The following is a 22,297-nucleotide window of genomic DNA, read 5'->3' on the forward strand; positions in this document are numbered from 1 at the left end:
CTGGAGCTCATAGAAACATGGAGCACAGTTACAGATCCTTTGACCCACCCTGCCCACGCTGACCATCAGGTAATCATCTATACTAATTCATTTACCAACTCTTGGTCTGGTGCCTTTTATGTTTCACCTTGCAGAGTCGGGAGTTGGAGCGGGACCTTTGTAAAGAGGTCAGTCTCTGTGCCTGAGCTTGTGAGTTTCATCTTGCAAGAGTCTAAACGAGGACCAGGGGAGGGAAAAGGGACAGGTTACACCTGAACTGGAGGGGGACCAATATTCTTGCAGGCAGGTTTGCTAGAACTGTTGGGGAGGGTTTAAACTAGTTTAGCAGGGGGATGGGAACCAGAGTGATAGGTCAGAGGTTGGTTCATTTAGTATAGAAGTAGATGAAGAATGTAGAAAGACTGAGGAAGGATACGCAGTTGAAAGGGCAAAATTGCAGTCAGTTGGATGGGCTGAAGTGTGTCTACTTTAATGCGAGAAATATCGGGAACAAGGCTAACTTCGAGCGTGGGTAAGTATGTGGAATTATGACGTGGTGGCCATTACAGAGACTTGGTTGTCACAAGGGCAAGAACGGCTGCTGGATATTCCAGGGTTTAGATGTTTCAAAAGGGTCAGGGACGGAGGTAAAAGAGGTGGGGGAGAGGCTTTGCTGATCAGGGACAATGCAACAGCTGTAGAAAGGGAGGATGGCCTGGAGGGATCACCTTCTGTCAGTAGGTGATCCCTCCATCCGCCACCACCCCCCCCCCCCCCCCCCCCCGCCCAGCCCAACAGCGGCAGAGACTCTGAGGATCAGATCGGGAGGCAGATTTTGGAGATGTGCAAAAAAACAGGGTTGTTGTCATGGGTGATTTCAACTTCTCCAATACTGATTGGCACCCCCCAAATGTAAAGGGGATAGATGGGACCGAGTTTGTTTGGTGTGTACAGACAGGATTCCTGAGACAGTATGTGGACAGGCCGACTAGTACTGAACCTGGTACTAGGCAATGAGCCTGGTCAGGTTTCAGATCTCTCAGTGACCATAACTCCATGACCTTGACCACAGCCCTGGAGAGGGATAGGAGCAGACGATATGGGAAGGGAGAATTGATGCTATTAGGCAGGAACATGGGAGTATAAATTCGGAACAGATATTCTTGGGGAAGTGCACAGCGAAATGTGGAGTTTCTTTAAAGAATACTTGCATGGGGCTCTGGATAGGTTTGTCCCATTGAGGCAGGTTAAGAACGGCAGAGTGAAGGAACCGTAGTTGACAAGAGATCTAGAATATCTTGTCAAGAGGATATGTATGGGCAGTTAGAGAAGCATAGGCTGATTAGGGACAGTCAACATGGCTTTGTGAAGGGCAGGTCGTGCCTCATGAGCCTGATTGAATTCTTTGAGGATGTGACAAAGCACATTGATGAAGGTAGAGCCGTGGATGTGGTGTACATGGATTTTAGTAAGGCATTTGATAAGGTTCCTCATGGAAGGCTCATTTAGAAAGTCAGGAGGCATGGGATCCAGGGAAACTTGGCTGTGTGGATTAAGAATTGGCTCGCCCATAGAAGACAGTGTGGTGGTAGATGGAGCATATTCTGCCTGGAGGTCGGTGACCAGTGGTGTTCTGCAGGGATCTGTTCTGGGAGTCCTGATCTTTGTGATTTTTTTTTATAAATGACTTGGATGAGGATGTGGAAGGGTGGGTTAGTAAGTTTGCTGATGATGCAAAGGTCGGTGCTGTGGGTAGTGTAGAAGTTTGCTGCGGATTACAATAGGATATTGATCGAATTCAGAGCTGGTCTGAAGTGGCAGATGGAGTTCAACCTGGAGAAGTGTGAAGTGATACCATTCGGGAGATTGAATTTGAAGGCAGAATACAAGGTTAATGGCAGGACTCTTAGCAGCGTGGAGGAACAGAGGGATCTTGGGGTCCACTTCCATAGATCCCTCAATGTTGCCATGCAGGTCGATAGGGTTGTTAAGGCGTTTGGAGTAGTGGCCTTCATTAGTCGGGATATTGAGTTCAAGAGCCGTGAGAAGATGTTACAGCTCTTGAACTCCAGTTAGACCACACTTGGAGTATTGTGTTCAGTTCTGGTTGCCTCATAATAGAAGGATGTGGAAGCTTCAGGGAGGGTGCAGAGGAGATTTACCAGGATGTTTCCTGGATTGGAGAACATGTCTTATGAGGTTAGGTTGAGCGAGCTAAGGAGAACGAGCTAAGAGAAGGAGGATGAGAGGTGACTTGATACTTGTACAAGATAAGAGGCATAGATAGAGTGGACAGTCAGATTTTTCCCACGGCGACAATGGCTAATACAAGGGGACATAATTTTAAGGTGATTGGTGGAAGTTATAAAGGGTATGTCAAGGTTAAGTTTTGTTTTACACAGAGTGGTGGGTGCGTGGAATGCACTGCTGGCAGAGGTTGTGGGGGCAGATACATTAGAGGCATTTAAGAGACTCTTAGACACATGAATGATAGAGAAATGGGTAGCTATGTGGGAGGGAAGATTTAGATAGACCTCAGAGAAGGATAAAATGTCGGCACAACATTATGGGCCAAAGGTCCTATACTGTGCTGTGGTGTTCTATGTTTGGAGTTAGAAGCTTATAGCTCCCAAGAATGGGATCAAAAACTGTGTAGCCTAACTTGGTGATGAAAGCATACGTTAAGGCAATGGCTGAGGTTGTAAGTCCTTTATTCCTGGTGAGCTCCTGCTCCTCCCACCTGCACCATAGAACATAGAACAGTACAGCACAATACAGGCCCTTCAGCCCACAATGTTGTGCTGACCTTTAAACCTTGTCTAAGACTATCTAACCCCTTCCTCTCACATATCCCTCTATTTCAAATTCCTCCATATGCTTATCTAACAATCGCTTGAATTTGACCAATGTATCTGCCTCCACCACCGCCCCAGGCAGCGCATTCCATGCCCCAATCACTCTATGGGTAGAAAAAACCTTCCTCTGATATCTCCCTTGAACTTCCCACCCATTACTTTAAAGCCATGCCCTCTTGTATTCAGCATTGGTGCCCTGGGAAAGAGGTGCTGGCTGTCCACTCTATCTATTCCTCTTAATATTTTGTACACCTCTATCATGTCTGCTCTCATCCTCCTTCTCTCCAAAGAGTAAAGCCCTAGCTCCCTTCGTCTCTCCTCATAATCCATACTCCCTAAACCAGGCAGCATCCTGGTAAATCTCCTCTGCACCCTTTCTAACGCTTCCACATCCTTCCTATAATGAGGTGACCAGAACTGGACACAGTACTGTAAGTGTGGTCTAACCAGAGTTTAAAGAGCTGCGTCATTACCTTGCGGCTCTTAAACTCGATCCCTCGATTTATGAAAGCTAACATCCCACAAGCTTTCTTAACTACCCTATCTACCTGTGAGCCATCTGGAGAAGTAAGATAGAGGAGGAACCCAAACAGTCTTTGGCATTACACCTTCTGTCCACCACAAACTCTTCATGTGGTTAGCAAGGTAGGAGGATAGTAATGGTAATTTTTGATGTCCTATTCCAGATAATGACCTATGTGTTCTCTGACCCATCAGATGGGGTGTGGTGGCAAGTTTGCAAGGATGTAGCACTCGGACTCTGCCATCAATTTTGGGTGACAGAGATGAGGCCGGCTGGCTGGATGCTTGCTGCACAGTGTGGTGTGGTCGTGTTGTTCACCAGTGGTGACTTCCTGAAGGACAATGGGGACTCGATGTGAGATATGGGGAAGATTTAGAGTCCATCACCCCTGCCAAGTCTCCCTTCAAGCACCTTGAGGGAACTCTAGGTTTTCTGAGAGAAAACCAGGGGTGGCTGGAGAAAGATCAAGTAGGCCATAAGCCAGTGACCAAAACTGAGGCTACTGGTGGGGTGTTTTGGTGCTGACCTCAGAAAGGTTGGGCAGGGTACAACTATGGCTCCAAACGAGTGGCCTCAGTTCAATGCTTTCTTCAACTGACTGTTAAGGGAGTAGAGGGTCATGCATGATTCTAAGTTGTAGCATTATCCAGCATGGGAACTGTCCTTCAGCCCAACCCGTCCAAGATGCTTGTCTAAACTAGTGTCAATTGCCTGTGTTTGGCCCATATCTCTCTAAACCTTTCCTATCCATATACTGGTCTAACCATCTTTTAACCATTATAATTGTATCCACCTCTACCATTTCCTCTGGCAACACCACCCTCCATATTGACAATGTCCACTGCCTGTGCTCTCATCAATCTTCTTGGTTATCTCTTCAAAATAAAACGAACAGGTTTGTGAGGCATGATTTCCCACGCACAAAGCCGTGCTGACTATCCCTAATCGTCCTTGTCTATCCAAATGCTGTTAGGTCCCGTCCCTTGGAATCCCCTCCAGTAACTTGCCCACCACTGATGTAAGGCTCACTGTCTCTAGGTCCCTAGCTTATCTTTGCTGCCCTTAAATAACAATACAACATTAGCCACCCTCTAGTCTTCTGGAATTTCACCCGTGGCTAAGCCCTGCCCCTGCATGTAAGGAAAGATAAGATATCTTTATTAGTCACATGTACATCAAAACATACAGTGAAATACATCTTTTGTGTAGAGTGTTCTGGGGGCAGCCCACAAGTGTCGCCATGGTTCTGGCGCCAACATAGCATGCCCACAACTTCCTAACCCGTACGTCTTTGGAATGTGGGAGGAAACCAGAGCACCCGGAGGAAACCCCCACAGACACGGGGAGAATGTACAAACTCTTTACAGACAGTGGCTGGAATTGAGCCCGGGTCAACACCGCCCCCTTTCCTGAAGGCAATGACCAGCTCTTTTGTTTTGTTGACATTGAGGGAAAGGTTGTTGTCACGACACGAATCCACTAAGCTCTCTATCTCCTTCCTGTACTCTGACTCATCGCTGTTTGAGATACGGCCTACAATGGTGGTATCATCTGCAAACTTGTAGATGGAGTTAGAGCAGAATCTGGCCGCATAGTCATGAGTGTATAGGGAGTCGAGTAGAGGGCTGAGGATGCAGCCTAGTGGGGCACCAGTGTTGAGGATAATTGTGCTCGAAGTATTGCTGCCTATCCTCACTGATTGCGGTCCGTTGGTTAGAAAGTCATCTAGTTGTAGAGGGAGGTGTTGAGTCCTAGGTCTTGGAGTTTGGTGACGTTTGCTTGGGATTATTGTACTGAAGGCAGAGCTGTAGTCAATAAACAATAGTCTAATGTAGGTGTCTTTACTGTCCAGATGCTCCAGAGCTGTGTGTAGGGCCAGGGAGATGGCGTCTGCTGTAGACCTGTTTCAGCGGTAGGCGAACTGCAGTGGGTCAAGATTGTCTGGGAGGCTGGAGTTGATGCGTGCCATGACCAACCTCTCAAAGCACTTCATGATGGTGAATGTCTGAGCCACTGGTCGGTCGTCATTGAGGCATGTTACCTTGCTTTTCTTTGGTACTGGGATGATAGTGGCCTTCTTTAAAAGATGGCAACCTGAGATTGAAGCAGGGAGAGGTTAAATATGTCTGCAAATACTTCTGCCAGCTGATCAGCACAAGATCTGAGCACATGGCCAGGGACACCATCTGAGCCAGATGCTTTCCTTGTGTTCAATCTCCGGAAGACTGATCTTATGACCTCAACGGTGACCACAGGTTCAGTTGCAGTGGAGGCTACCCCTCATTCTCCTACACTCCAAGGAATAAAGACCAAGCCTGGCTAATTTCTCTCCGAAACTCAGGCCCTCTAGTCCTGGCAACATCCTTGTAAATCTTTTCTGCACTCTTTCCAGTTTAACCATGTCTTTCCTATAACAGGGTGACCAAAACTGTAGACAGTACTCCAAGTGTGGCCTCACCAATGACTTGTACAACTGCAACATAATGTCCCAACACATGTACTGAATGCCAGCGTGCTCAACACCTTTTTCACCACCCAGTCTATCTGTGATACCACTTTCAACAAACTATGCACTTGTACTCCTGGGTCCCTCTGTTCCATTACACTCCCTCATCCCCTTCCTCCCTTGACCCCATAGTATAAGTCCTATGCTGATTTGACTTTCCAAAGTGCATCGCCTCACACTTATCAGTATTGAAATCCATTTGCCACTCCTCAGCCCACTTCTGACCAACTGATCAAGATGCCCCTGTAATCTACAATAACCTCCTTTACTATCAACACCACCACTTAATTTTGTGTCATCCACAAACTTGCTGACCAAACCTTTTGCATTCACATCCAAATCATTTATATAAATAAGGAATAACAAGGGTCCCAACACTGACCCACTAGTCACTGACCTCCATTCTGAGAAACAACCTTCAACTACCACCCTCTGCTTCCTACCTACGATGCACTCTGTACTAACTCGGCGTAACTGCACTGTAATGAATTGACCTGAACGATCGGTATGCAAGACAAGTTTTTCACCGTAACTCAGTACAAGTGGCAATAATAAACCAATACTTCCAAGCCAACTTTGAATCCCCCTAACCAGCTCTCCCTGGATTCCATGGGACCTAACCTCCCAGACCAGGCTGCCATGCAGGACTTTGTCGAAGGCCTTCCTAAAGTCCAAATAGACAATTCATTAAAAATCTCTCCATCACGTGTGACTCCACACATAGCCACTCTGGCACTTAAGGGACCTATTCTCTCCCTAGTCACCCTTTTACCCTTAACGTACCTGTAGAATCTCTTGCGATTTTCCTTAACCTTGCCCACCAGATCCATCTCAAGCCCTCTTTGCCCTCCTAATATCCCTCAAGTGTACTCCTAAACTTTTTCTTTCATCAAGGGATTCGCTTGATCCCGACTGCCTAAACCTGATTTATGCTGTCTCCTTTACTCTGCCCTAAAATATTACCAATTTAATATTGTCCCCTTGTTCAAAATGGGCAGTAGGGATAAGCATAGAAACTGCAGGCCAGTGAGCCTTATATCATTGGTAGGGAAATTGTTGGAGAAGATTCTAAGAGGAAAGCTTTGCTTGGAAAGGCAGAGATAGATTAGGAAGGGTCAGCATGGTTTTGTGCAGAGGAGGTTATGTCTCACAAATCTGACTGATATTTTTGAGGAGGTATTTGCACTTTGTTTACTTGCACTTTAGGATGGGTTTTGACAATGTCCCACATGGTAGACTGCTTCCAGAAGGTTAGGGAACAAGGGATCCAATGTGTTGGTGAACTGGATCCATAATCTATATAGATTTTAGCGAGGCCTTTGACAAGGTCCTACATGGGAGGCTGGTCCAGAAGATTAGATCACACGTGATCCAGGGTGAGCTAGTCAACTGCATACAAAATTTGCTTGGTGGTAGGAGTCAGAGGGGTTAGTGGAGGATTGTTTAAGAGTGAAGGCCTGTCACTAGTGGTGTGCAGCAGGGATTGGTGCTGGTTCCACTGTTGTTTGTCACCTATATTAATGATTTGGATGAGAGTATAGTTGGCATGTTTAGTAAGTTTGTGGATGACACCAAAATTGGTGATATAGTGGACAGTGAAGAAGGTTGTCTAAGATTAGAACAGTATCTAGGTCAATTGGGAATTTAACTCTGACAAGTGCAAAATGTTGCATTTTGGGAAGTTAAACCAGGCCAGGACTTGCACAGTAAATGGCAGGGCCCTGGAGAGTGTTGCAGAACAGGGAGACCTCGGGGTACAAACGTATTGTGTCCTGAAAGTGGTTTCACAGGTAGATAGGGTGGTGAAGAAGGCATGAGGCATGTTTGCCTTCATTGGTCTGGGCATTGAATTCAAGAGTTGGAACATTATTTTACAGCTGCAGAAGATGTTGGTGAGACCACACTTGGAGTATTGTGTGCAGTTCTGGCCGCCCAGCAATAGGAAGGATGCCATTAAGCTGGAAAGGGCGGAGCGCACAGAAACTGAAGACCGGGCACCGGTGAAGAGAACTAGGAAGAGCCGGATAGGAGAGGCAGAGGAACAAATTTAAGATTGCTTCAAGTCAATGGACTGGATCGTGTTCAAGGATCTGTCGCTGGACCTAAATGAATATGCCACAGTTGTCACCAAATTCAAATAAGGATATGTGTGGACAAGTGTGTACTCACAAAAACATTCCGAGTCTTCCCCAACCAAAATCCCTGGATGAACCAGGAGATTGGTAACCTGCTGAGGGCTAGACCCATCACTCTGCATGAGCTTAATGCCTTTTATGCACACTTTAATCGAGAGAACTATGACGCACCCACACAAGCCCCAACATCTCCGGATGACCCTGTAATCTCAGTCTCTGAGGCCAATGTCTGGGTATCCTTCAAGAGGGTGAATCCACAAAAGGCATCTAGTCCAGATCGTGTACCTGGCTGAGTACTAAAGATCTGTGCCAACCAACTGGCTGGAGATTTGCGGACATATTCAACCTCTCACTTCTGCGGTCTGAGGTTCCCATCTGCTTCAAAAAGGCATCTATTATACTGGTGTCCAAGAAGAACATGGTTTTCTGCCTCAGTGACTGCTGTCCGGTAGCGCTCACATCAATGGAACAGATGTTCTCTGGTAAATGCACCGCAGAAACGTGAATGTTGTATAGGGACCACTTAGATATGCTTCTCGATAGATTTGTCCCACTGAGACAAGGAAAGGATGTCAGGGTGAAGGAACCATGGTTTACAAGAGAGGTGGAAGGTTTAGTCAAGAGGAAAAAGGAAGCATATTTAAGGTTTAGGAAGCAAAAATCAGAAAGGGCTCTTGAGAATTATAAGGTGGCCAGGTAGGAGCTAAAGAGGGGACTTAGGAGAGCTAGAAGGGGACAGGAGAAGGCCTTGGCAAGTAGCGTTAAGGAAAACCCCAAGGTGTTCTACATGTATGTGAGGAACAAGAAGATAACAAAGGTTTAGACGGGGCAGAGTTTGATAAGTGTGTCCAGGACGGATTCCTGTCACAGTATGTCGACAGGCCGACTAGAGGGAATGCCATGTTAGATCCAGCATTCTTTCTTTCTCTTTCAATTTTTTTATTGAATTTCAAATTAAATTGATATACATAACATTAATAATTAAACATATGATACGAAGAGATCAGGATAACAATGTTAATATTTATACCCACAAGGAGTAAAATATGTAATCTAGACCTCCCACTCTCTTGCTAAGTGTACATGATGGAAAAAAAATTGAAAAGAAATTTAATTATCTGAAGAGAAAACCCCCAAATCAAAAAAAAAGTATAACAATAGACAAAAGCAAACCAAAAACTTCAAAGAAAAAAAACTGGGCTGATATTTCTTAGATTTAAAAAAAACACATTATTATATCGTCAGCTCTGCTCCTCTATATTCAAAGCCCTTTGAAGGGGATTCGAAAAAGGTCTGCTCATATCATATGAATAATACTGAATAAATGGACCAAAACTTCTTCAAATTTAAGCGAAGGATCAACAGTACCACTCCTAATTTTTTCTAAGTTTAAACATGTTATAGTTTGAGAAAACCATTGAAATGTGGTAGGAGGTATAGGATCCTTCCATTTGAATAGAATGGATCTCTTGGCCATTAATGTAACAAAAGCAATCATATGACAAGCAGAAGCGGATAAATGGCCATAATCCATCATTGGTAACCCAAAAATTGCACTAATAGGATGGGGTTGTAGATCAATATTCAATACAGTTGAAATAATATTAAAAATGTCTTTCCAATATTTTTCCAGAAGAGGACAGGACCAAAACATATGTGTCAGGAAAGCCACCTCTGAATTACATCTGTCACATATAGGATTTATATGGTGATAAAAACGGGCCAACTTGTCCTTAGACATACGGGTCCTATGAACCACCTTAAACTGTATCAAAGAGTGTCTGGCACACATTGAAGATGTATTAACTAATTGGAGAATTTTCTTCCATGTCTCTGTGGGTAAGAGTATCTGGAGTTCTCTTTCCCATTGATTCTTAATTTTATCAAGTGTCTCGAGATGTATTTTCATAATCAGATCATAAATTATTGCTATCAAGCCCTTCTCATAAGGGTAAAAACCTAAAATTTTTCCTATAATTCCAGTTTTATATATAATATCAGAAAAGACGGTATGTAAATGTGAAAAGTTTCTAATCTGTAAATATCAAGATCTAGTATTACGTAATGAACAGGGTCAGGTGACAGATCTCTTTGTGGGTGAGCATTTGGGGGACAGTGACCACCGCTCCATAACCTTTAGCATTGTCAAGGACAAAGATAGGAGCAAAGAGGATGGGAAGATATTTAATTGGGGAAAGGCAAATTACAAGGCGATAAGGCTGGAACTTGAGACTGTAAATTGGGATGACTTTTTTTGAAGGGAAATGTACTATGGAGATGTGGTCGGTGTTCAGGAATCTCTTGCAGGATGTTAGGGATAAATTTGTCCCAGTGAGGCAGGGAAAGAATGGCAGGGTGAGGGAACCATGGGTGACAAGAGAGATGGAACAATTAATTAGGAAGAAGAAGGCAGCATACATAAGGTGTAAGCAGCAAGATTCGGATAGTTCTCGTGAGGAATATAGATTAGCGAGGAAGGAACTTAAGAAAGGGCTGAGGAGAGTGAGAAGGGGACATGAAAAGGCTTTGGCGAGTAGGGTTAAGGAGAATCCCAAGGCTTTTTTCTCATACGTGAAGAGCAGAAGGATGGTGAGAGTAAAGGTAGGTCTGATTAAAGACAAAGGGGGGAAGATGTGCCTGGAAGCTGTGGAAGTGGTTGAGGTTCTTAATGAATACTTCTCTTCAGTATTCACCAAGGAGAGGGGCCTTGATGACGCTGAGGACAGTGTTGGTAAGGTTAATGATTTAGAACATGTAGATGTCAAGAAAGAGGATGTGTTGGAGCTGTTAGAAAATATTCGGACAGATAAATCCCCAGGGCCTGATGGAATATTCCCCAGGCTGCTTCACGAGGTGAGGGAGGAGATTGCTGAACCGTTGGCTAGGATCTTTGAGTCTTCGTTGTCCATGCGAATGGTGCCAGAGGATTGGAGGGTGGCAAATGTTGTCCCCTTATTCAAAAAAGGTAGTAGGGATAGTCCAGGGAATTATAGGCCAGTGAGCCTTACGTCTGTGGTGGGCAAGCTGTTAGGAAGGATTCCAAGAGATAGGATCTATGAGCATTTAGAGAATCATGGACTCACTAGGGACAGCCGGCATGGCTTTGTGAAGGGAAGATCTTGCCTCACAAGCCTGATAGGGTTCTTTGAGGAGGTGACCAGGAAGATTGATGAAGGTAGTGCAGTAGATGTGGTCTACATGGATCTTAGTAAGCCATTTGACAAGGTTCCACATGGTAGGCTTCTTCAGAAGGTCAGAGGCCAAGGGATCCAGGGAGACTTGGCAGTGTGGATTCAGAATTGGCTTCCCTGTAGAAAGCAGAGGGTTGAGGTGGAGGGAGTGCATTCAGATTGGAGGGCTGTGACTAGTGATGTCCCACAAGGATCGGTTCTGCGACCTCTACTTTTCATGATATTTATTAGTGACTTGGATGAGGAGGTGGAAGGGTAGGTTAGCAAGTTTGCAGATGATACAAAGGTTGGTGGTGTTGTGGATAGTGTGGAGGGCTGTCAAAGCTTACAGAGGGATATTGATAGGATTGCAGAGCTGGACTGATAAGTGGCAGATGGAGTTCAATCCGGAAAAGTGTGAGGTGATACACTTTGGAAGGACAAACTCCAAGGTGGAATACAAGGTAAATGGCAGGATTCTGGGCAGTGCAGAGGAGCAGAGGGATCTGGGGGTTCATAGCCACAGATCACTGAAACTTGCCACACAGGTGGATAGGGTAGTTAAGAAAGTTTATGGGATGTTAGCTTTCGTAAGTCGTGGGATCGAGTCTAAAAGCCACAAAGTAATGATGCAGCTTTACAAAACTCTGGTTAGACCACACTTGGAGTACTGTATCCAGTTCTGGTTGTCTCATTAGAGGAAGGATGTGGAGGCGTTGGAAAGGGTGCAGAGGAGATTTACCAGGATGCTGCCTGGATTAGAGAGTATGGATTATGAGGAGAGACTAAAGGAGCTAGGGCTTCTCTCATTGGAGAGAAGGAGGATAAGGGTATACAAAATATTAAGAGGAATAGATAGAGTGGACAACCAGCGCCTCTTCCCCAGGGTACCAATGCTCAATACAAGAGGGCATGGCTTTAAGGTAATGGGTGGGAAGTTCAAGGGAGACATCAGAGGGAGGTTTTTCCCCCAGAGAGTGGTTGGTGCATGGAATGCGCTGCCTGGAGTCGTGGTGGAGGCTGATACGTTGGTCAAGTTTAAGCGATTGTTAGATAAGCATATGGAGGAATTTAAGACAGGGGGATATGTGTGAGGAAGGGGGTTAGATAGTCTTAGGAGTGATTTGAAGGTCAGCACAACATGGTGGGCCGAAGGGTCTGTAATGTGCTGTATTGTTCTGTAACTATGGTGCGGGTGGGACCGCTCAGCGATACATAGAATAGACACATGTGTTGGAGCATTTCGAGGTTAAGAAAGAAGCTACTTTGGAGCTAATAAAATGCATTGGGATAGATAAGTCACTGGGGTTGGATAGGATATACCCTAGGTTACTTGGGAAGCGAGGAAAGTGATTGCTGGGGCGTTAACGATGATCTGTGTCCTCCCTCGCCACAGGAGTGACACTGGAGGATTGGAGGATGGCAAACGTTGTTCCATTGTTCAAGAAAGGTGAAAGGGATAATCCTGGGAATTATACACCATTGAGTCTTATGTTGGTCATGGGAAACTATTGGAGAGGATTCTTAGGTGCAGGATTTTCGAGTGTTTGGGGAAGCATAGTCTTGGGGATAGTCAACACAGCTTTGTGAAGGGCGGGTCATGCCTCAAGAGCCTGATAAGAGTTCTTCAAGGAAGTGACAAAACAAATTGAAGGTAGTGCAGTGGATGTGGTATATATGGATTTCAGCAAGGCATTTGACAAGGTTCCCCATGGTATGCTCATCCAGAAAGTCATGAGATATGGGATCCATGCTAAATTGGCTGTGTGGATTTGGAATTGGCTTGGCCAGAGAAGGTAGAGGGTGGTTGTAGGAGAGTATTCAACCTGGAGGTCAGTGATTAGTGGTGTTCCGCAGGGATCTGTTCTGGGACCCCTGCCCTTTGTGATAAATGACTTGGATGAAGAAGTGGAAGGGTGGGTTGGTAAGTTTGCAGATGACATGAAGGTTGGAGGTATAGTGGATAGTGCAGAAGGTTGTCGTAGGTTGTAATGGGGTATAGACAGGATGCAGAGCTGGGCAGAGAAGTGGCAGGTGGAGTTCAATCCGAAGAAGTGTGAAGTGATACACTTTGGAAGAATGAACTTGAAGGCAGAGTACAAGGTTAATGGCAGGATTCTTAGCAGTGTGGAGGAACAGAGAGATCTAGATCCCTCAGATGCCACGCAAGGTGATAGGGTGGTTAAGAAGGCGTATGATGTGCTGGCCTTCATTAGCTGGGGGATTGAGTTCAAAAGCTGAGAGGAAATGTTGCAGCTCTACAAGACTCTGGTTAGACCACACTTGGAATATTTGTTCAGTTCTGGTCGCCACATTATAGGAAGGATGTAGAAGCTTTGGAGAGGGTGCAGAGGAGATTTACAATGATTCTGCCTGGATTAGTGAATATGTCTTATGAGGAGAAGTTGAGCAAGTTAGGGCTTTTGCCTTTGGAGTGACAGAGGATGAGAGGTGACTTGATAAAGGTATATAAGATTATGAGAAGCATAGACATAGTGGACAGACAGCATCTTTTCCCCAGGGCAGTAATGGCCAATACTAGAGGTCATCTGTTTAAGGTGCGTGGAGGAAAGTTCAGGGGAGATGTCAGAGGTAGTCAAGAGTTAGATGTCAGATCAGACAGGGCTCTGGAGTTACAAGGTAGCCAGGAGGGAGCGTAAGAATGGACTTAGGAGAGCTTGGCGAGTAGGATCAAGGAAAACCCCAAAGCATTCTACACATATGTGAAGGAGGATGACTAGAGTGAGGGTAGGGCCCATCAGGAATAAAAGCGGAAACATGTGCCTGGAGTCGGAAGAGGTAGTGGAGGTCCTTAGTGAATACTTTGCTTCAGTATTCATCAGAGAGAGAGACCTTGACGTTTGTGAGAATGGCGTACGACGGGCTGATACACTGGGGCATGTTGACGTGAGAAAAGAGGATGTGCTGGAATCTTTGAAAAACATTAGGATAGATTCGTCACTGGGGCCATATGGGATATAAGCAAGGTTATTGCGGGAAGAGATTGCTGTGCCTTTGGCGATGATCTTTGTGTCCTCACTGGCCACAGGATTAGTGAAAGATGATTGGAGGGTGGCAAGTGTTGTTCCTTTGTTTAAGAAAGGGAGTAGGGATAACCCTGGGAATTACAGACCAGTGAGTCTGACTTCAGTGGTGGGCAAATTACTGGAGAAGATTCTTAGGGACGTGATTTTATTGGCATGGGCAAATGCTTCTCCAGTGCTCTTATAGGGACAGTCAGCATGGCTTTGTGAGGGGCAGGTCGTGCCTCACGAGCCTGATTGAATTCTTTGAGGATGTGACAAAGCACATTGATGAAGGTAGAGCAGTGGATGTGGTGTACATGGATTTTAGTAAGGCATTTGATAAGGTTCCTCATGGAAGGCTCATTCAGAAATTCAGTTGGTATGGGATCCAGGGAAACTTGGCTGTGTGGATTCAGAATTGTTTCGCTCACAGAAGACAGAGGGTGGTGGTAGATGGAGCGTGTTCTGCCTGGAGGTCGGTGGCCAGTGGTGTTCCGCAGGGATCTATTCCGAGACCCCTGCTCTTTGTGATTTTTATAAATGACTTGGATGAGGGTATGGAAGGGTGGGTTAGTGAGTTTGCTGATGATACAAAGGTTGGTGGTGTTGTGGATAGTGTAGAAGATTGCTGTAGATTACAACAGAATATTGATAGAATGCAGAGCTGGGCTGAGATGTGGCAGATGGAGTTCAACCTGGCTAAGTGTGAAGTGATACCCTTCGGGAGATCAAATTTGAAGGCAGAATACAAGGTTAATGGCAGGACTCTTAGCAGTGTGGAGAAACAGAAGGATCTTGGGGTCCACGTCCATAGATCCCTCAAGGTTGCCGCGCATGTCGATAGGGTTGTTAAGAAGGCGTATGTTGTGTTGGCCTTCATTAGTCGGGGTATTGGGTTCAAGAGCCACGAAGTGATGTTGCAGCTCTATAGAACTTTGGTTAGACCACACTTGGAGTATTGTGCTCAGTTCTGATCACCTCATTATAGGAAGGATGTGTAGGCTTTGGAGAGGGTGCAGAGGAGGTTTACCTTATGAGGATAGGTTGAATGAGCTCGGCTTTTCTCTTTGGAGCGGAGGAGGATGAGCAGTGACTTGAAAGAGATGTACAAGATGATAAGAGGCATAGATCGAGTGAACAGTCAGAGACTTTTTCCCAGGGCGACAATGGCTAACACAAGGGGAGATAATTTTAAGGTGATTGGAGGAAGATATAAGGGGGATGTCAGGGGTAAATTTCTTACACAGAGAGTGGTGGGTGTGTGGAAGGCACTGCCAGCAGAGGTTGTGGGGGCAGATACATTGGGGGCATTTAAGAGACTCTTAGGCACATGAATAATAGAGAAATGGAGGATTATGTGGGAGGGAAGGGTTAGATAGATCTTAGAGCAGGATAAAATGTCGGCACAACATTGTGGACTGAAGGGCCTGTACTGTGCTGTTATGTTCTATGTAGGTTTTATACACAGAGTGGTGGGTGCCTGGAATGGACTGCCAGGGGTGGTGGTAGATACAATAGGGTCATTTAAGAGATTCAAAGATAGGCACATGGATGAAGGCAAAATAGAGGGTTATGGGAGGTGAAGGAGAGACAGGTATAGATTGAACATGAATAAGGTTTATATAGGTTGGAACAACATCTTGGGCCAATGGGTCCATAATGTGCTGTACTGTTCTATGTTCTAACAGTAATGAAGTGCTTTGAGAGGTTGGTATGGTGAGAATCAACTCCTTCCTCAGAGATGACCTGGACCCCCTTCAATTTGCCCACCACCACAACCGGTCAAAAGCAGATGCGACTTCTCTCGCTCTTCACTCAGGTAGGGTACTTGGTTTATCGTCACGTGTACAAGACACAGTGGAAAAGCTTTTGTTTGTGTGCCATCCTGGCACACAAACAGTACATCGAGGTAGCAAAAAGGAAACAATGCAGAATATAGTGTTGGACCTTCAGAGAGAGTGCAGTGCAGGTCAACAATAATAAAGTGCAAAGGCCACAACAGGTAGATTGGGAGATCAAGACTTTACCTTTGACATATGAGAAGTCAGTTCAAGAGTCTGATAACAGCGGGATGGAAGCTGTCCTTGAGCCTGGTGGTACGTGCTTTCAAGCTTTTGTATCTTCTGCCCTGACGGTAGAGGAGAGGAGGGAAAATGATGGGTGGGAGGCATCCTTGGTTATGTTGGCTGCTTTCCTGAGGCAGCAGGAAGTATAGACAGTCAATGGAGGAGAGGCTAGTTTGTGTAATGGTCTGGGGTGTGTTCACATCTCTGTACTTCTTGTGGTCTTAGGCAGAGCAGTTGTCATACCAAGCTGTGATGCATCTGGATAGGATGCTTTGTAGGGTTTATCTGTAAAAATTGGGTGCATTATGAATTTCCTTAGCCTTCTGAGGAAGTAGGGGCACGGGTGTGCTTTCTTGGCCATAGCATCAATGTGACTAGACCAGGCCAAATTGTTGTTGTTTACACCCAGGAACTTGGAGATCTCAACCATCTCCACCTCAGCACCATTGATACAAACAGAGGCGCGTACACCACCCTGCTCCCTGAAGCCAATGACTAGCTCCCTTGTTTTGCTGATATTGAGGACAGGTTGTTGTCTTAACACCATGCCACTTGGTTCTCTATATGGGCTGAAGGGCTTCTTTCCGTGCTATCTGCATCTATGACTGAATTTGGCTGGGTGATAGGAAGCAGAGGGTAGTGGTGCACGAGTGTTGATTTGACTGGAAATCTGCAACAAGTCGCGCACCTCAAGGATCAGTGCTGGGACCTATGTTGTTTGTCAAATATGTAAATGACTTAGTTGGGAATAGAACCATAGAACACTACAGCACAGAAAACAGGCCATTCAGCCCTCTAGTCTGTGCCAAAACTTTATGCCGCTAGTCCCACTTCCCTGCACCCGGTCCATAACCCTCCAGACCTCTCCCGTCCATGTATCTATCCAATTTATTCTTAAAACTTAAGAGCGAGCCCGCATTTACCACGTCAGATGGCAGCTGGTTCCACACTCCCACCACTCTGAGTGAAGAAGTTCCCCCTAATGTTCCCCCTAAACCTTTCCCCTTTCACCCTAAAGCCATATCCTCTCGTACTTATCTCTCCTAATCTAGGTGGAAAGAGCCCACTTGCATTTACTCTGTCTATACCCCTCATCATTTTGTAAACCTCTATCAAATCTCCCCTCATTCTTCTATACTCCAATGTTCAATCTTCTACGCTAACCTGTTCAATCTTTCCCTGTAACTCAACTCCTGAAGACCTGGCAACATTCTAGTAAATCTCCTCTGCACTCTTTCAATCTTACAAATATCCTTCCTATAGTTAGGTGACCAGAACTGCACACAATACTCCAAATTTGGCCTCACCAATGTCTTATACAACCTCACCATAACATCCCAACTCCTATACTCAATATTTTGATTTATGAAGGCCAGGATGCCAAAAGCTTTCTTTACAACTCTGTCTACCTGTGACGCCACTTTCAGGGAATTATCTATCTGAACTCCCAGATCCCTTTGCTCCTCCGCACTCCTCGGTGTCTTGCCATTTACTGTGTACGTCCTACCTGGATTTGTCCTTCCAAAATGCAACACTTCACACTTGTCTGCATTAAATTCCATCTGCCATTTTCTAGCCCATTTTTCCAGTTGTTCCAGATCCCTCTGCAAGCTTTGAGAGCCTTCCTCGCTGTCCACAACGCCTCTAATCTTACTGTCATCGGCAAACTTGCTGATCCAACTTACCGCATTATCATCTAGATCATTGATATAGACAACAAACAACAATGGGCCCAACACAGATCCCTGAGGCACACCACTAGTCACAGGCCTCCAGTCTGAGAAACAATCATCCACTACCACTCTCTGTCTTCTCCCCAACAGCCAACTTCGAATCCAGTTTACAACCTTTCCAATGGATACCTAGTGTCTGAACCTTCTGAGCTAACCTCCCATGTGGGACCTTGTCAAAGGCCTTACAAAAGTCCATGTACACAAGATCCACAGCCTTTCCTTCATCTACTTACTTGGTAACCTCCTCGAAAAACTCTACAAGATTCGTTGAACACGATCTACTACTCACAAAGCCACGCTGACTATCCTTAATCAGCGCTTGGCTGTCCAAATACTTTTATATCGGATCTCTCAGAACACTTTCCAGTAATTTACCTACTACTGATGTCAGGCTCACCAGGTAATTACCTGGTTTAATGTAGTGGGTATGATTAAGTTTGTGATTAACACAAAAATTGGGGTCATAGATGGAGAAGAAGTTTTTCTAAGGATACACAGCACATGGATCGGCTGGGCACTGTAGTCCGCATGGACTCGTTGGGCCAAAGGGCCTGCATCTGTGCTGTTTTGCTCTATGACTCTAATTGGGCGGAGTGATGGCAGATGGGATTTAACTCGGACAAGTGTGAGGTGATGTATTTGGATCAAATTCTGGTAAGACATATCGAGTAAATGGCAAGGAATTTGGGTGCGTTAGTGTAAAGAGAGACTTTACGTTAAATGTCTCTATGAAAATAGAGACATGGATGGATAGGGAGTGAAGAAAGCATTTAGCAAGCTTGCCTTGGGCTGAGGCATTGAGTATAAGAGTTGGGACGTCATGTTGCAGCTGTACAAAGCGTTGGTTAGACTGAATTTGGAGTATTGTGTACAGTTCTGGTTGCCATACTACAGGAAGGATGTGGTAGCAATAGAGAGTGCCGAATAGATTCACTCGGATGTTGGCTGGAAATAAGGGCTTTAATTATAAGGAGAGATTGGATAGGCTGTTTAACCTCCACTAGAGTATAGGAGATAGGAGTGACCTTATATAGGTTTGTAAAATTATGTGGGGCATAGATAGGGTCGATGATGATTTTCCCAGCGCAAGGGAGTCTAGAACGAGAGGGCACATGTTTAAGATGAGACTGGAGAAATTTAAAGGATATCTGAAGGGCAAGCTTCTCACACAGAGGGTGGTGGTTATCTGGAATGAGCTGCCAGAGGAGCTGGTAAAGGCAGATACAATAACAATGTTTAAAAGTCATTTGGACAGGTATTTGGATAGGAAAGGCATAGAGGGATATGGGCCTAATGCAGGTGTATGGGATTAGTGTAGACAGACATCGTGGTTGGCATGGACGAGGTGGGCCCAAAGGTCTTGTTTCTGTGCTGTATGATTCTGTGATTTGTCTATTTGTATCTCAGTTTCTCTGCTTCTCTGAACCATTTAAACGCTTACCACTTTGCATACCAGTTAATGGTTAATCAATGTGATAAATGGTCTACTGATGTGGTATGCAATCTTTGGTGTTAACAGCCTTCATGTCGTGATACGGGCTTTTATTCAGGGGCACAGAACCTTGTGTTGGGGTACAGGCTGTTTTGCTGGACTACCATATTTGTGTTGAAGAAGTGGCCCAGTGTAGGAGGCTGAAACAATGCTTGTTGAGTAGCAGGATGGATATACTTAATATCCCAGTGATTTTTATTTTGTTGTGGTTGTGGTGTTGGTGGAGTTGAGAGTGGGGGAAGAGGCTCAGTAACCAGGCTCCTAGTCCTACATTGGAGTGGAGGAAATTCAATGGAATAATCAGATGTGTTTGAATGGAGCAGGCTTGGTATGATGGTGCTTTCTCCTTTCGTATCTCTCATAATGTATCTCATACAGGAGGAAGGTTCCCCAAAACAAGGATCCTTGCCCTAATAATGGGCAATCCATATTGTAACACAGGTGAGGCACCTTAACGTTGTGCCTGGTACCCCAAAACTGAGGCTCATGTTCCAAAACAGGAACCTCTAAAACAAGGCACGTTCTGTAACACACCAAATTTTGGGCCTCTACCACAACTCTGAATCCCGCATCACAGTCTACGTGAATCTTAGCAGACAGGTCGGTGTGGCAATGAGGAGAGAATTAAAATGGCTAGCAACTGGGAGTTCCAGAAGGCCACGGTGGATGGAGCGCAGGTGTTCGACAAAGTGGTCGCCTAGTCTGCGCTTGGTCTCACCGATGTAGGGGAGACCAATTGAGAGGACCCATCCCTATGGCGTCATACAATTTAATGCAATGACATCACAGCTATTTTACACATTATGTCATCTGCCTTGTCGTCATCTCTGATTCATCTATTCTCTTTAATGTCAAGTGTCAGCAGGTGTCTCACACAATCAGAAGTTGGAAACACAGTATTTTGGTATCTCTCCCCTCTCTAATTCTCCACCTGCAGTCCAGCTGCTCTTGCTCTTTCTAATTCAGATAGTCTCATCTCTCCAATTCAATAATTCCCCTTTTCTAATTTGGTTATTCCCCCTCCTCTCTCTATAGCTGTTCCCACTCATTCAATTTCTCTCTCTTCTCCAATCTCATTATTCTGCTCTCTAACCCCTTTATTCTCATTTCTAATTTAGCTCTAATCCATTTGTTCTCCAATCCAGTTTCTAATTTCCATATTTCCTCCAATCCAGATATTCCCCTCCTCAATTGAGGCAGCTGTTTCTGTTTCCTCTCTAAACAGCTGCTTCTCTTAAATCCAGATGTTGCACTCCATTCAGTTATTCTTGCCTCTTGTTGAACTATTCTCTCTTTCTCATCCTCCTGTTCTCTCTAATCCAAGTATTTTCCATCATTCTAATCCAGCTAACCCATCTCTAATTTGGTCATTTCTCCTCTCCCTAATAATATTGTCCCCTCGTTCTAATCCAGCTGTTCCTGAGTAATTCAGCCATTATCCCTCTTTCTAATACAACTACTCTCTTTCCTAATTTGGTTGTTTTCCCCCATTCTCTGGCTATTTCTTTATGGTAACATGCCCTCTGACAATCCATTTGTTCCCCGCTCTGTAACCCTGCTTTTCCTCCCCCCACCACTCTACCATTATCTCCAATTCTGCTACTTCCCTTCTAATCCAGCTGTTTCTATCTCGACTTTGTCTGTTCCTCCCTCTTTAATCCTGTTGTTGCCCTCTTCTTAATTCATCTGCTCCCCTCTCTAATCTGAGCGTTCCTGCTCCACAGCCATTCTTAATGTACCATTCAATGGGTTGTTGCATCTGAAGCTGTTTTCCCTTCTTTCTTTCCTGAATCGTGAATGATGTTCCTGTTTGAAAAGACACATAATCTGAGACTGACATTAATTTGCAGGCAACAGGGAATAATGGAGAAAGGCTATATTTAGCCTATGTGATCCACCTTGCCTCTGCTTTGACTTCTTGCAAACAATGGCCCCAGGTTGGTTGGTGTCTGTTTACAGGAGCAGCTGAGTACCTGCCTTCCTACCATTCAGTCTAATGTTATGTCCTCGCTGGAACACAAACAGTGGCACAGACCTCACCATTGGATCCTTTTGTAACATTTTTTTCAGAATCTGTGTCACTGGCAACTTGTATACAATTGGTATAAGTGATCTGCATTGAGTGAAGGAGTATCCAGATTTGTTGAAGATGCAAAGGTTATCAAGTTGAGAGCAGCATACAGAGAAACAGCAAGGGTATCTAGATGGGTTTAGTTAACGTGCTCGTAGTTGGCAGGTGGAATATAACCTGGGAAAATATGAAGGAAGAATGAAAAAGCAAATTATTACTTGAATGGAGTGAGACTGCATAATATTGCATTACAAAGGGATCAGGGGTTGCTAGTCTCCACAGCTGTGAGGTAAAGCATTTTGGGAGGTCAAATTCTCTTGGGACATACAGAATAAATGGGAGGGTAAATTGATGAACAGTCAGCCCTCTGGGTGTAAGTGCATAGATCCTTAAGTGGTGAAAAAGGTGGATAGGATAGTGAAAAAGGCATTTAGTATGCTTGCCTTCATACGCCAAGGTGTTGAGTCATGTTGCAGTTGTATAAAAACAAATTGTTGACATCAAACTTGTGCACAGTTCTGGTCACCACACTACAAGAAGGATATTGTCGCAATAGAGAAATTGCAGGAGAGATTCACTAGGATGTTGCCTGGAATGGAGGGTTGTAATTATGAGATTCAATAGGCTGAATCTATTCTCACAGAAACACAGGAGACTGAGGGGTGATCTATTCTTTTAAAAAAAAATGGGGTGCATGGATAGGATAGATGGTCAGAATTTGGTATGGGTATCGGTTTCCAG

The sequence above is a fragment of the Pristis pectinata genome, chromosome 4, assembly GCF_009764475.1.
Source record: "Pristis pectinata isolate sPriPec2 chromosome 4, sPriPec2.1.pri, whole genome shotgun sequence".
NCBI lineage: Eukaryota > Metazoa > Chordata > Chondrichthyes > Rhinopristiformes > Pristidae > Pristis > Pristis pectinata.